The sequence below is a fragment of the Lagenorhynchus albirostris genome, chromosome X, assembly GCF_949774975.1.
Source record: "Lagenorhynchus albirostris chromosome X, mLagAlb1.1, whole genome shotgun sequence".
Taxonomy (NCBI): domain Eukaryota; kingdom Metazoa; phylum Chordata; class Mammalia; order Artiodactyla; family Delphinidae; genus Lagenorhynchus; species Lagenorhynchus albirostris.
In genome coordinates, this window is record NC_083116.1 from 43,684,963 (window position 1) to 43,701,567 (window position 16,605).

At 48.8% G+C, this 16,605-nt stretch overlaps 2 pseudogenes; both read left to right on the forward strand.

Moving 5' to 3' along the window:
- LOC132513085 (nuclear RNA export factor 2-like) overlaps nucleotides 1-8,397 on the forward strand; it is a 28,176-nt pseudogene extending 19,779 nt beyond the window's left edge.
- Nucleotides 8,398-8,411: 14 nt separating this feature from the next.
- Nucleotides 8,412-15,501, forward strand: LOC132513086 (nuclear RNA export factor 2-like; annotated as a pseudogene).
- The last annotated feature ends 1,104 nt before the right edge of the window (nucleotides 15,502-16,605 follow it).

The following is a 16,605-nucleotide window of genomic DNA, read 5'->3' on the forward strand; positions in this document are numbered from 1 at the left end:
TGTTTACCCATAGCCTTAGCGTCCCTTCCCCAATGTATGTTACAAAGAGCTGACGGGCAACCACTGGTGTAACTAAATATATTTTTAAATCCTAAAATAACTCCTGGTAATCATCGCAGGGAAAGAATAAATGATACGACCTTTAGTTCTGACAGGAGAATATCTGACCCTTCCCAGGTAAAGTTATAATTAGAACTCCAGGGTTTGCCTTTTGGTGAAAGAAGTTGACCTCAATCACCATTAGTGGATTTGTCCATTACAGAAGCTACAGTTGGGACAGACATCAGGTCTTGATGTCGGATTCCATCCAGTGATTGTATACAGATGCTTCCTAAATGCATCTTGAGGTTTCATAATAGGCTCTATTGTAAACACGCGGCTCCATTTTCATACCGTGCATTTACATGTGTCCCATAAATAATTTTCCAAAATTATCCAAGTAACAGCAATGTGCCCAAACAGAGTCACTCCAAAAAATCACTGCTTCCTTCAACAGGCTTAGAACTACAAACACAGTCTGTTATCCTTACTAGTATATTCAACTTTAACCATGGTGCAAAATTTGGTCTGTTGTATTTTCTTCAAGTTATTTATGTAGCCATGCCACGTTGCAGGGTGCCGGGAAAATAATCCCACTGCTTGTATAGCATTAAGTTTGCCTAAGCCAGCAAACGCGCAATATCACATCAAATCTCTTTTGGATATACAGACAGGTCTTCCGTTTTCCGCACCAATCAGCAAAAGAGGTGTTTGTAAAACTGCAATTAAAAAAAAAAACTAAAGTATATTGTATATTCTCCTTTCCCTTTCTCTGTCCTTTCTAGGAAGATGCAAACAAAATATAAATGCAGTAATATCTAATTCAGATTCTGCTCACTTTTAACTTTTGGAATTCCGTAAAGAGCCATAAAGTCTGCAATATTTCTCTTTAGAGAAAAAGAGCCATAAAGTCTGCAATATTTCTCTTTAGAGTGTTTAAAAATAAAAGAAGGAAACGTTTTCAACTAACGTCTAGCATTTTATACCACCTTTTATATACACAAATACTTCACTTATTAAGGATAAGTTTATACCTTAAAATGAATCGAGGGCCTTACCTGGCTTCAGCTTGGATTCGTTCTAATTACTGGTAGTACTGGAAATTATTTAAATGGCACTTTAAAGAGGTCCTCTATGATCTCAACTTTTCAGTAACTGCGGATGGCTTTCCAGTTAGTCTGAATAAGGAAGGCTGAATTATTCTTAATTTTCTTTGGAGACTCTTGTGGGTGATCAAAACACAAAGTCTGGAGCCAGGGTGCCTGGGAGTAAACCCTGGTTTGGCACCTATAGGTTCAGTTACCTCTTAGGCAAGTGACTTAACACATCTGTGCTTCCACTTTCTCATCTTTGAAAACTGGAATAATAATCATAGTACCTCATTTATAGAATTGCCAGCATTAAAGGAGTTGACGTTTTAAAGTGCCTGATACATAGTAATCATTATATACATTTGTTTTCAAATTAACAGCTAAAATTCACTTATTGAGTTTGCTTTAATTTCTCTTAGACTTGCATGAAATTACAGCAACAAAGCTTACCTGTACCCACCGCTTAGGTTTTTGAAGTGGTCCCTAAAATATGGCAATGGTTATGGATTTAGGGAGGACCTAGTCCATTGCTATGTGTTAATTTATGTGTTAAATTTCACGTGTTATAGGGAAACAGAATTAGCACACGAAAGAAGCACATTAGCACATTAAAAGGGGGTTGGGGCAGGTGAAGCCAGCCTGTGTTCTGAGGAAGATCATCCAGAGGCACCACCATCAACGGGAAGCCCAGGAATGTGGGCAATCTCAGGTCTCCAGGTCTCGTGAAGAGAACGGCCTCCTGAAACATGCAGCCGGGAGAACCCTGCTGTCACTATCCTACACTCAGGAGGCTGACCCAGCTTTTGAGCACCGTGGGCTCCTAAGGCTATGGTCACGCGGATGCGGCCATCAAGTGGCAGGCCCTGACAGATATGTGGCAGGCCCAGACCTACTGGCCATGTCAGCACCATGAGCCCTTAAACCCTGAGCTCGTGTAGTCTCTCTGGACCTATTGCCACTATGATCATGTGGTAGATCCAGCTTTTCAAGTCGCTAGAGCATGGCAGACTCCTAAACCCTGCCCATCATGTGGATTCATCCTGTCATGTGGCCCTCCCTAGCTAGTGGCATGTGGAAGCCTCAGCCCTCCAAGTCACACAGGTGACCTGCTTCTGAGAGTCATATGGATGCTATGGTCGGTCACATATCCCCCTTGGTCACACATCAGGCTCAGCCATCTCTATCTCGTGAAGATTGCTGGCTACCAGAATCTTCAGATCCCTGAGTCAACACGGATGTGGCCGCTACCATCACATGGCAGGCAAAGCACCTGCCGTCATGTGAACACCGCACCTACCCTTTGGCTGTTGGTCATGTATATTCTACGGTCATGGGACATGCTGTGGTCTCCTGAGGCTCAGTTCTCTCGGTCACAGTTCACGATTGAGGGCTCCTGAACCCTGAGGTCACCTGCATCCTTCTACTCTGTGGCCTCCGCCAGCCAAGCCCCTGGAAGTCAGGTAGGGCCCCACAGCGGCGCGTTGCATTACGTTACGTTACGTAGGTCGCGCAGTCACGTGACGCCATAAGGTCGCGACCGAGGGGGCGCCCTTTCAGCGTGTGGAGAGCCTGCTGAATGGTCGGTAGCTCGGCTTAGCCTTCTGAGGAGTCAGACCGAGAGGTGAAGAAGACCTTTAGAATTAAGGTACTTGTCCTGGCTGAGGGGGAACTTTGATGAGGCTCTGGCTCCGATGCCAACCTTTCCACCGGCTTTCATATTCTGCCACGGTAGGTGGTAGATGGTAGGCGGTAGTCGGGTAGGAGGGGCGCCCGCCGGTACTAGAGGTTTACTCAGAATTGGCGGGACAGCGGGCGGCAGGCGTTCATGGGCTGCTCTCGGCAGCTAGGCTCGGGAAACTGGGTGGACCCCTCCCTTTGCCCTTCCTTCCCAACCCCCACATTAAAGCCCTACTCTTGCTTATCTCTCTTCCATATTCGTATTCACTGCCTGCCATGTGATGGCGTCCTCTGCGCTCCTCCAACCACGTTTGTTATTAGGGACACCAGAGAACTCCTCGATGCCAGTTCGTATCGATGATTTCAAATCTGATCTGAATTTCTGTCTCTTAATTTGTTCTGTAGAGAGAGGCAAGGAGAGAGACTTTGTTTAATTTGATATTTTTTCAGTAAAAGTGTGAAAGTAGCCAGCACCTTAAGGTTCAGAATTTGTTTTCTGTATTTGCTTTGCGGATCAGTAGCTTTTCGAAGTGCGTGGGGGGTAGGATGCCATAATCTTTTTCTGCTTGGACTCTCTAAACGGCTTAAATTAGTCCAGCCAGACACTATTGGCTTCTGATTTTCCTCCTGACTTTCTAACCATTCCTTGTTACATTCCTTGAAAGCTCTCCCCTTTCCTTCGTGTGGGAAAAAAAAACAGTGAATTTATTTAAGAAAACCATATTAAGTAAAATTATAGATGATACATTTCATAAAAATCACGTAGATGGTACTTAATGAGTAAAATGCAGCAAGTAAAAGATGGTGTTTACATTTGTGAGGGATTTAAATATTGCTTGAGAGATGGTTAAAGGGGTGATATATATATTTTTTCTTATATAATAGCCATTTCTTTCCTCTCATTTCAGCACTTTCAGGTTTGCTCTACAAGACACTATGTCTGAGAGACAGCAACAACAAAAATGTTTTTATCCATCGAAGAAATATGGGACATACAAAAATGAAGGTAAAAAGGATTTCTATATTGTCATATTTTTAAGATAATATGCCACTTGAATCTCAAAGAATAGGGTAGTGTCTTAGCTTGTTCAGGCTGCTGTAGTAGAACACCATGGACCGGGTGGACTACAAATTACAAAAATTTATTCTTCACGGTTCTGGAGTCTGTGAAATCCAAAATCAAGGCACCAGTAGGTTCAGTGTCTGGTGAGAGCCTGCTTCCTGGTTCATAAAGGGCTGTCTTCACGCTGTATCCTCACATGGCAGAAAGGGCAAGGGAGCTCTCTGGGTCCTCTTTTATAAAGGCACTAATCCCATTCATGACGGCATCTCCCTCATGACCTAATCACCTACCAAAGACTCTACCTGCAAATACTGTCACCTTGGAGACTAGGTTGGTACATAAACATTCAGTCTGTAGCAGGTAGTTTCCTCAAGCTATATGGGAAAGGAACATTTTTCCACAGACCACTGGAAGTACTAGTGTTCCTCAGAAAACCTTTTGGGAAAGCCTGTTCAAAGTCTCTTCTGCCGCATTAATACCTTGTACCTTTGTTTACTAAGAAGAATGTATGCTTACTAATAATTAAAATCTGTTCTTCTCATTAAAACTACTTATTGCTAACTCATTTTATCTTATGTCATTAGTCATTCTCTCTTTTGCCTAATCTTTCCACTTTTTCATTCTTTACATATAACCTCAATTTATGTTTCTGATATCATGACGGCAAGAAATAAGTGCATAAGTGCTAGTCATTAGGAAGTCTTAAAAATAAAATAAAATGCCCCACTCTTGAAAAGATGATACAACTTACCCGTAAGGATGAGTGGATGAAATAGCTCTCATTTTATACCAATTTTCCACACTTTTCAAAACTAGTTTGTTATTATTATTTAATCATTATAGCTGCCATTTTTGAGTTCCTGTTATATGTCAAGCACTGTGGCAACCTTGTCATACCACTTTTCTCATTTAATCCTCAGAAAAATCCTGAGAGGATGTTATTTTAATTTACAGATAAGATACAAGAATCAAGATAGGCTAGATTATGCTGTGGTAATAGACAGTCCCCGTATCTCAGGGGCTTATTCCTCACGTTGACTACATGTCCATGGCAGGTGCATGCCCCTCACAGGATGGTGGACTTTGGGGGTCTGAGCCATTCTTACTGGAATGACTTGGAGACCCAAACTGACAGAGCAGCCATCATCTAGAAAGTTGTCAGTCTCTGTGCCTGAGGGGAAGAGGACCCTGCAAGGTCTCAATCCAACAAGCATATGTTCTGGCCCAGAAATAGCACATGTCACTCACAACCCATTTGCCAGAACCAGTCACATACACAGCCCTGCCCAAACAAAGGAGGTCAAGAAGTACAGCTCTTCCAGGTCGCCGGAACAGGGACAAATGGAAACACATGGCAAACAGCACTACCGCACGATGGAATTGAGACTCAGAGAGGTAAAATACTCGCCGAAAATCACATACGCAGTAAGTGACAGAGATTCACTGGATTATTCTATCAAATACTTGACAAGTCGATGTCTGAGATTGCTTGTGTCTGAATCACCTTGATGAGGGAGGTCTCTAGCCCTGTTCAGGCACCCGACGTAGTTGGTCAGCCGGGGGACTGCGGTAGCTGTCATATAGCTCCCTTGTATGCTTTCCCCTCGGCAACGTTATTACGGAAGGAAAGTGGGTTCTTGCAAATGACTCTGACTCTTCCTATACACCGTACGTAGACCACATGCCCTTACTGCTCCCTTTAAAATGTGAATTTTTCCCTTTCATTGCTGGATTTTCCTGAAAACGAGTTGGTTGCCCGGCATTCTCCAAAGGTCACCAGTAAGGTTCCTCTTTGTTGTTGTTATTGTTGATGAGTGTCATTATGAACTCCTGGCTTTTGAACATGTTGGTGGGCTTCAAACCACTGTTATGTGGTGTTGAGCAGAGGAGTGAAATGATTTGACTTGCGCTCTGCTCCTGGGTTGAAAAGAGACAGGTAAGGGAGCCAGGATGAAAGCAGAGGGGCCAGCTGGACAGCAGTACAGTCCAGGAGGTAGCTGTTGGTATCTTGGCCAGGGTGGTGGTAATGAAGGTGGTGAGAAGTGGCTGGCTTCTGGACATACTTTGAGAGAGGGGCCGAGAGAATCTCCTGACCAGTTGGATATGGAGTGTGGGAGAAAGAGAGCACGCCAGGCCCCCTCCGAGGTTTGGGGACTGAGCAAGTGGCATTTGTGGGTCAAATGCCCTATCTGTGTTTCCTTTCACTTCCAGTGCCACACAGGGAAAGTCCCAAGGTTGTGAGTAGCAGGATTGCCCTGACAGCGGGCCACACAGGGAAAGCAAGGGCTCCCCAGAGGAGTTCATCTGAGGCCTGGTCGTAATCAGTCCATCGTGGAGTGATCAGCAGTGGGCGGATCTTTACTCATAAGCGTGCCCTGAGACAACATGGAATAGTTAATGTACAAAAGGCACAGCACACAAACCTAGAGAACCTTAAGTATTACAACCCAACGGAAGCTGGTTTCTAACAGTGTAATTACCATAATCCTCCCTCCCCACAAGCCACTAGTATGATTATCTGCTGGTTCACTGTTTCAGTGGAATGCGTTAAAAATAAAATACCCTTAGTGAATCCACCCGTGGGAGAGAGAATTGACACGATCTTATTTCTGCAGGTGCGGAAAAACTTCCAAATCTTTTGACATGGTGAATTAGATATGCTGGAGGGGAGAATTTGTGGGTGGAGGGGTGAACAGCAACACAACTGCTAGGAGTGAATACAAGGTGAGGTATACCCAGGACACTTTCTAAGCATGCCTGTAGCTTCAGTATCCAGTACAGTAGATGTCAGAGTAAAGAAAATGAACAAGAGCCAAAGAGAGGCCTTACAGAATGGTGAAAGGATCAGTACACCAGGGAGACATAAAGATCCTAAATGTGTACGCACCAAACAATGGAGCCTCAAGGTACATGAAGCAAAAACTGATGGAGATGAAAGGAGAAAGTGCCAGATCTATAATTATAGTGGGGGCCTTCCACACCCACCTCCCTCTTAGCAAGTGACAGAATTGCTAGAGAGAAAATCAGCAAGGATATAGGAGACCTGAATAACACAGTAAACTAATGAGATCTGCATGACATAAATAGAACAGTCTGCGCAACAACAGCAGAATACAGTTTTTTTCCCCGAGGGTCTCTGTAACATTCACCAAGTTAGACCATCTCCTCGACCATCAGACAAACCTCAATAAATTCAAAAAGAATTGAGGGACTTCCCTGGTGGCGCAGTGGTTAAGAATCCGCCTGCCAGTGCAGGGAACACAGGTTCGAGCCCTGGTCAGGAAGATCCCAATGCCGCGGAGCAGCTAAGCCCGTGCGCTTGAACTACTGAGCTGCGCTCTAGAGCCCGCGTGCCACAACTACTGAAGCCCGCATGCCTAGAGCCTGTGCTCCGCAATAAGATAAGCTGCCACAACAAGAAGCCCGTGCACTGCAACGAAGAGTAGCCCCCGCTGCCGCAAGTAGGGAAAGCCCGTGTGCAGCAACAAAGACCCAATGCAGCCATAAATAAAGAAATAAATTTATTTAAAAAAAATAAAAATAAAAAAATGATTTCAAATCTCCCAGAGTGTGTTCCCTGGCCATGATGGAATCAAATTAGAAAACAGTAATGGAAAGCAAAAAGAAGAATCCCTAAACACTGGGAAATGGTGGTTGACACATCATTCCAGGTTATCATTCACACCCTTGTTATAGAAGGGCTGAAATTAGGAAGAGTTGCCTGCTGAGCTGAAAGGCATTTCAGGCTGGCCCGAAAGAGAGCTCACTCTGGCTCTTTCAAACAGAGTATTGTTCAGGGCAAGGCTGGAGGGAGGGAGACAGTTCAGGAGGCCGTTACATCAGTGCCACCTGACATTAAAGCTCCAAGTGCACTGGCAAAGGAAGTCCAGCTAGCTTGCTGGTTGTTAGTGGAATCGGTTTGGCGGCTCCTTGGACTTGGGAAGCATGAGAGAGGTATTGGTGTGGTTGCTGGAAAGTCCTGAGAGAAGGCAAGATTCGGGGGCCTTCCTGGTATCTCTATGACTGGTGTCCAGTCTAACCCATGGACGCATACACCTCGGTTCTTTATCAGTCCTGCTCCACTGTTTTAAAAGTTTCAGCGCAGTTGTCCTCTCCTGCCTCCTCCCTCTTTGTCCTCCTTGTTGTCCTCTTCCTCATCCTGCTCCTCCTCGATTCTTCCCCTGATAGTGCCATCTGTTGGATAAGACTGTCCTCTCTGCACAGGCAGAAGAGTGTCCTTTCTGAGGCTTGTGGGACTGGTCCCTTAGGCCAGGTTGGCACTTTGCCTGCCCTACCATGCTGTTAGCCTAAGACATGGAATGTGGTAAGTGGACCACAGATGTGTCTGCAAACTTGTATTTTTGTTCCTCTTTTCAGAATACAGTGATGGTGGTAGACCACCTCAAGGAAGAAAGAAAGGCTGGTGTTCTTTCCCAGGTAATTCTGGCGAGAGGAGCCCTCATTATGAACACGATAGATGTGAGCCTCAGCCCTCACAGCTCAAGGAGGATGATGGAAACGTCGTGAAGAAGGATGTCCAGGAGGACCCCGAAGTAAGACAGTAAGTGACCAGGCAGCAGGGTTTGTGCACAGCAGCCCCTGGGACTATGCACCTCTCTCACGCTCCGTGGACTTGTTTTTCTTCTCTCACTGCAAACCTGAGGCATGCTAGAAGTGAAATAATGGTTGAGCAATCCTAATTGTAGTGCTGGTGTCAAAGACACGAGGGTGTACAGAAGACTTTCTTAGCACTTAAGGCCACTCACCCGCCTTCTCTCCACATCCCCCCTGCAGCTCTCCCTGTACCATCCCAGGCAACAAGAGAGGAGTGAGATGGCACAGTGAAGGCCACATGGATACGATTGTAGGGAGAAACAGAAAACCTCTGGAGAGGGAAATGGGGGAGAACACACAAGATGGAACCCCAGGGAGCTGGTTCAGGGTCACAGTGAGTATCCTGTAAAATGTATGGAACGTGCAGGAGAGAAAAGCCCCGGGGGAGTTTTGTTGGTCTCATGTAGAGATGCTGGTTTATTTCACTGGGGACAGTTTGTAATCTGTCCCTTTTACTAGTGGGAGTTAACAGTCTTGTTCATCTAAGGGCAGATTCAGAGAAGCAATGTAAAGGGAACAGGCTGACCGTGAGAACGGAGGAGCCTGTCTCAAAGCAAAGATGGAAACTACTGCCAAGGATATGGAGCGACTCCACATTGGAGGTCTCAGCTTGGCAAGCTGAGTGTGGGAGACGGAGGGTCGAGCCTCTGGAGACCTTGTCTGAGGGGCAAGCAGTGTCTGCACCGGGTAGGATCTCCTGGAAATTTATAAAAGGAAGATCATCACTGACACCTTGATTATGTGGAAGAGAGTTTGACTGGAGAGAAAGAGTATTTAGGAAATCCATATTACGCACACCCATAAGAAATCATGCCAGTGGTCCCTTCTTTTTACAAGCCCTTTCAAGCTCAGTAGAAGGCCGGAAAAGAACAGGAAAAGATTCGTCCTCCAGCCTAAATTCCCTGTTGTCTGTCCTCTCTCCCATCGCTTCTTTTCATCCTTAGATTCCTTATGGGATAAAGTATAACAGGACATGGCTAACGAACTCAATCCAGAGCCATTGCAGTGTCCCCTTCACTCCAGTGGACGTAAGAGAGGATGCCGAAGCCAGACGCGTGGGCACAGGGAAGGGGGAGAGAGAGACTTGATTCAGCAGGGTCTGCTGGCTTCTGAAACTATTGCTGTTGCATTCAATCCCTGTAGTTCCACTTTGTGAAAAATGGGGCTCGATTCTTTGTCCAGGAAGCTAGCACTGCCTCTGCATTGATGGATGTCAGCTACAAGATTCGTGATGAGGAGAGCCGAAAGGTGTGTGTCGAGGGCGTTACGTGTACCTCATCCTGAGGAAGGAGTACAGGCCAGGGGCTGGTATTCGTCTTTGGAACTAGAGTTCCTGGTGCTTACCCCACCTCTTCTTGCTGTAGATACCTGTCTTTGTCAGGCCCTCCGCTGTTCCCTACTCTGTGCGGTATAAGTTGAAGCCAGAAGAAATGGAGCAGCTAAAGGTAATGCAGATGCAAGGCATGTTGTGTGCCAATGCTCAGACCCACCTCTCCTTCCTCCAGACCCCCGTCCCCCTCGCCCCCGATTTCCCTGCCACCACCACAGCCTCAGAGCGGCTCTCTCCGTTTCTCACTCTGCAGCTGACTTTTATCAAACGATTTGATGTCTCCAAGCTAGCTCTTGACCTGCAGAGGCTCTACGTTGACCCAGGTATGGCTGACAGCGGTAATTCTAGGGCGGGTGAGGGCAGAGGGGTCTTCCTGGAGGGAGACTTAGGGATGGTAACGTGGGGAGGGGCTGGTGCTGGCCCCACACCCCACTCAGCCATCTGATTCCCTCCCCTCTCCTTCCTGAAGACTTGGTGGGCTATGATATTGATATATTTCTGAATCGAAGAAGCTGCATGACTGCCACCCTGCAGGTCATCGAAAAGAATTTCCCTGAGGTGAGGCTGTAGGCCCAGTGCTGGTATTAGGGTAGGGGGTGGAAGAGATGGGGTGGAGGGCAGATTTGTCTCCAAGGTCCTAGATAGTAACCTTCACTCTACCTCTTCTTGCCCCAAAGCTGTTGTCCTTGAACTTGAGCAGCAACAAACTGTACCAGCTGAATGGCCTGTCTGACATTATACAGATGGCCCCCACGGTCAAGATCCTGAACCTCTCCAAAAATGAGGTGAGAAGAGGGAGCCAGGTCAAAGTTGGGTTGAGAGTGGGGGGGGCATGTTATTGGCCATCAGAGTGATGACAGGAGGCAGGTGAAGGTACCTGTGTGGGAGGGAGGGGTCTGGGGGTGCAGGGATCCAGATGTCCCTCTTTCCCTGGGATTCCTTTTCCCACTTCCGCGCCATATTTCTCAGCTGACGTCTGTGTGGGAGTTGAGCAAGATGCAAGGGCTGAAGCTTGAAGAGCTGTGGCTGCAAGGGAACCCATTGTGTGACACCTTCCCAGACCAGTCCACCTATGTAAGGTCAGTGTGAACACCCTGTCACCCTTCTTGGTGACCTTCACCCATGGGAGCCTAGACTATCTGTGAGAGTGCCCCTTTGCCAAAGGTGGCAGCCCTGGTCTTCTGGGAGGATCACAGGCCCCACCTTCTGCTCTCTCTGTGCCTATCACCGGTGAGGAGTTTCCTTCCCCTGACCTGCTCACCTCTGCAGGCGCTCTGGGGTCTGTTTCCAGCTCTCTGCGCCCAGATATATTCCAGCAAGGCCTCCCAAGAGTGTGCCCCAGGAAGCAGGGCTTCTCCTCCTCACCAGGACCAGGAGCGACCAGCCTTGATCCATATGCTGGCGCCCTGGACTGAGAAGGGTCCTCCTGTCCAGGGCTTCTTGCTGAGAGAAGCCTTCCTTCTTCGTGCTGAGATGGGGTTTGCCTCCCCCGTTCTGAGAGGGGCCCTCTTCCCCTTTCTCCAAAGGGATCCCCCCTCCTCTCCCAGGTTGACATGGGGGCTTTCCTGCGCCATGCTGAGGGCTGAGGCCATGGGTGGCTGCTGTCATGACATCCATTCTGCTGGCCCAGTGCCAGGAGCTGGACCCTCCTTGGGAAAAAGCAGGGCTCCCTGAGTCAAGGGGCCAGACGTGGGCTCACGCCAGTGATCAGAGGGCTTCCTGAGGCAGGGGTGGAAGGCAGAGGGCAGAGGTGGTAGAGGAGACAGAAGGACAGGCCTCTGAGGGGCACTTCCCATCCCTCCCTGCACACATCACATCATCCCGCCTGGTCCTTCACAGGAGCCCTGGGCAGCCTGAGACAGGTATGATTCCTCAGATAAAGAACCAACTCAGAGAGGTGCAGGGGTCATCGGGAGAGAAGACAGTGATCATCAGAGGGGGCCACGGATCCTCAACCCCATACTGAGCTGGGACCTGACCCTTTCCTCCTTCTGAGGAAGATCTGCCCCCATGGCTGCTCGGTTTCCCATGCCCAAGTCTGGCTGAGCTCACACAGGTGACAAAGTTTCAGCCAGCATCCAGTGGGCCCCCAGCACAACATGTGCATATTTTCCATTCCTCCCTGGTGTGTCTGGGCGATTCTGGGGCAGGTGAAGAGCCGCAACAAGTGTGCCGTTTCCCCTTTCTTCTCTCTTCTTCCCTGACCCTGACCACGGGAGAGCTTCTTTCCCTTCCCTTTGTTGTCTCTCTCTCCCCTGTCTCTGTGCCCCTATGTCTCTCTCATCTCTCCCTTCCTACCTTCACTCCCTTTCTGTCTTCATCACCTCCATCTGCCTCCCTGAGCACCACCTCACTCACCTCGCTGGCCCAGCCTCCTGGGCCATCCCTGGGGGGTGTCGGGGTCTTGCCAGAGTGCTGGACCCCCAGTGAGGTAGCAGAGCCCCGGGCTCCCACTCCATCCGCTCTTCTCCCCACAGCCTTCAGTGGGGCCCTGGAGGAAGGGAGGGAGGAGAAGGAAGCCCTGCAGCATGGGTTTGAAATGCTGGTCCCTGTGGCACTGGAGAAGGGAGTCCGAGTAGCCTGGGTGGGAGCTACCCAGGCGAAGGAGAGGAAGGGAGGGAGGGAAGGAATATTAAAGTGAAGGTACTGAGAGAGATGAGGAGACAGTGCCTTTCAGACAGTAAGATGACAGATGCTCAGTGCTCAACAGGCAAGTGGACTGAAAACCCCTAAAATCAGGAGCAGAGGTGGGCAAAGGGTGCTGCTGGGTTGGCCAGAACACACTGATCTCTGTTTATGGTATTACTGTTTTAACTCAAAGGAAGCATTGCAACCTTGAACTATCAACCACCTCTTCTCTATTTTTGGTTTTGGACAGGGCCATCAGAGAATGTTTCCCGAAGTTGTTACGCCTGGTAAGTGCCTACGTAAATCATTGTCTCTTACAAATATCGGTGGCCTCTGCACCTGCCCTCAAGCCCTTTGGGTCTTGCCTAGATCACATATTAGCATCAGAACCTTAATCATTTTGGGGGACATGGACTCCTGAAAATGACATGGATATACTTGCTGGAAAAATACCCATAAATACACACATGCACACACACAAGTTGAATATAACACTAGAGACTTTCAGGACCTCATGATGAAGACATCCACTGTAAGCTTTCCCACGGAATTTCCAGGGCCCTTTCACACCTGACCTCTGACCCTCACCCGCCTGGGCCCATCCTTTTCCCGGATCATCCAGGGCCACTCCCCTGATCTCCACTCCTGACTTCCTCTTCCCTTCTCCAGGATGGCCAGGAGTTACCGTCACTAGTGACCGTTGACGTTGACACTCCCTACATAGTAAAGCCCTGCAAGGTGAGGAAGAGGATCAAACAACATTTGGGGTATTGCAGGGAGGCTTTATCTACTGCATAGTCTCAAGTGCCATTTGATTCCAGGGAAGCTACTTTGGATCTGATGAGCTGAAGAGCCTAGTCCTGCAATTCCTGAAGCAGTAAGTATCTCTGGGAAGCTGAGCAAGGGGGGCAGGTCTAGGACAGGTGAGGCCACCTGAGCACAGGTCTGCTCAGGGGAGTTTTCAAGTCTCATTTGAGGTCCAGACCACAGAGATCTTCATTGCTCCTCCTTAGGTACTACTTGATCCATGACTATGGAGACAGACAGGTTCTCGCGGGTGCTTATCACGAGGAGGCCTGCTTCTCCCTGACGATTCCCTTCCACCCCGAGGACCCAGCCCCGTGAGTATCACAGCACAGGCTGTGCTCCTGGGCCGTGTGGCTCCCCAGCAGACACAGGCCAGCTCCTGCAAACACCCACCACCCACTGTTGCTCTTTGTCTCCTAGAAGCAGCTTGTGCGAGTATTTCAAGGACAGCAGGAATATGAAGAAGCTCAAGGACCCCTGTGAGTGTGTGATGGGAAGACTGGGTGGGAAAGGGCGGTGAAGGGGTCAATCATAGGGCCCAGGGCGTGGCAGCCCCTGACCTTCGCTCGCTTCCCCTCCCCTCACAGACCTGCGGGTCCAGCTGCTGAAGCACACAAAACGTGTCATTGTGCACACCCTCTGTGTGTTGCCCAAGACTCAGCATGCCTTCAGCTCCTTCGTGGTGGACACGTGGTTCCAGACGGTGAGCGCCTGCTTCCTCCCTCGCGTGGGCCCAGGAAGCCGCAGGTGGGTGGGAGGTGGAGGTGGTGACTGGGCGCCTGGGCTCTTCCCTTTCAGGAATCGATGCTCTGCTTCTCCGTCTGCGGAGTGTTCAAGGCAGGTGAGTGTGTGTAGACCCCCAGCGCAGATGGCCCACTGCTGCCTCCCCCTGGCCAGGCTCACACCCAGAACCACCCAGCGTCCCTGACACCTTCCCTTCCCTTCGCTTTCTTTCCCCTTCCCTTCCCTTCCCTCCCCTTGTATTCCCTTCTGTTCCCTCCCCTCCCCTCCCCTCCCCCCGCCTCCCCTTCCCCACTGTGTTCTCCTGCCCTCAGGCTTCCCACAGACAACCCAGGTCTGAGCTGTGTCCATGCCTGTCTGCCCTGCACACCCTGGGCGTTGGGGACACAGGCTGTGGATTTTGGTGGCTCTCATCCCAGATCCTTACTCTGAGAACTTGGGCCGTTACTGAACCTCTCAGTTTCCTCATTTGCAAAATAGGGTAGTAGTATCCACCTCTTGGGCGGCTGTGAAAAATGCATCCCGTGAACTTGTGTGGTGGTCGTCAGGGGCCCTGTCACTGGGTGCAGACTGCTCCTATAGTTGCCCTCCCCATTCCCGACACCCTGGCCCCCGTGAACAACTGCCCTCTCAGCATGAGTGTCCAGTCACACCCTGACTGGGGACCGCTGTGTGAGCGTGTACAGCACATGCAGCTGTAAGGGGTACTGTGGTTTGTTTGCTGTTGAAGTGGAAGGAAGTTCTCAGGGCTGTTTGCGTGCATTCACCCGGACCTTCATCGCTACCCCTGCCCGCGACTGCAGGTGAGAGCCCTGTTGTGGGAGGGAATGCCCATCCCCGCCTGGGCTCAGGGGCGAGGGAATGTGGTGGCAAAGACCTTAGGTTTACTCAGTATTGTGGAAAGCCAGCAGGGGGATCCCAGGAGCAGTGTAGCCTAGTGGTTAGGAAGAGTATGGGCCTGGAATCGGCCTATGCGTTCACTCCTTGACCCAACACTCACTCGCTGTGTGACCTTGGTCAATTCCCATGACCTCTGTGTGACTCAGTGTCTTCTTCTGAGAATGGGGATCAGACTGTCCACCCCTTGCACTGTGGTAAAGGGTAAATGCGAAATTGCCCCTGGTTTGGGGATGAACCTATAAATCAAGTGAAGGTGGTAGACAGTCTCTCCAAAGGTGGGCTCTGTGGGGAGGGGCAGAGGTACCAGTCAAGGAACCTGGGAGACAGACACAGGAGGGACGTGGAAGGAATCTGGTTGCTGAGTGCCAGTGGGAGCAGAGTCAGTATTGGGGGTGTGGGTGTCCATCCACCAGTTGTCTGAGGCCCCATTTTTCCTTCAGTCTGTGCATCGTGAATGACGAGCTGTATGTGAGGGATGCCGACCCCAGCGAGACCCAGAGTGTGTTCTCCATCCCACTGCCTACACCCACCTCCAGCTCCATGCACCCCTCTCCCAGCAGCAGCAGGACATCATGCAGGCATCCTCCACCCCATCTGAGATGAACCGCTAGTGTTCTCAGAAGTGAGTGCTGGGGTTGCATGGGGATAGGAGGGAGCTGGGAGGAGTAGAGGAGTGATTAATGGGAATTTTCAGGTCATTATTTTAAATCTATTTTTCCTTCCAAACGTTTACTTGTGAGAAATACCCTAATTTCATACTAATACATTTCCATGTATTATAAAATACAGGTATCCTATCTTATATACTGTTTTGAAACTTCTTTTATTATTAGTGCCAGCATAGTTTCTTCTCAGTATATGTGAAGCTACATTACTCTTTCTAAGATCAATATATTAAACAATTGAATTCCAGGAAGCCATAAGCTATTATTGATAGGCATTTAGCTTTTCGCCTCTTTTTCAGCATTACATGCAGTGGCATCTGCTCATTCTGGTGCATACATGTTGGTAAACTTGAAGGCTTGCTTTTTTAGCATAGATGTAGCAGTGAAGTTGTGTGGTCAAGTGTCTCCAGTTTGGTCCTAAGGGAGGTCATCTACCTCCCCCACTAGAGGTGCTCTCAGTACAATGACTAGACTATACCAGAACTAAAAATTTCTTTACTCATCAAAAAGTGAATTCTGAGAATTCAGAGATAAGAAGAAATAGACGTCTAGGGTTTCAGGAAGGTGAAGGTGGACAGAAGTCAGGTGCCCGGGGGTTGACACTCACGGCTGCTGGCTCTGCTGACATCCCAATTCTTTCTCTTTACTTTCTTCAGTCCAAGGGCAAAATTCCACATGTGACCCTCATCCACTGACCTGGGATCTTGAGAACAAAACTCTGCAAATGAGCCTTTAGATGTCATTTTCATCCTCATCATATTTGTCACCTCTCTTCTCTTAACTGAAGCCATATCCATGACTAAGCTTGCAGTCCAGCTAATCAGGAAGCCAAAGTTTACCGTGTAGGCCTGCCCGTTGTTTTATATTTTTCCCACACATGATCCTTGTTTATCTTTATATTAAAGAGTAACATTGCACATCGTATGTTGTGTGTCTTGGATTGCTCTTCCCCTGACCCAACCATGAGTTAGTGGGGCCAGGACCAAAAAGTCCCCTCTCCCACATCATCCCTGGCAGTCTCTAGCATTTATATCCGACCTACACAGTGCT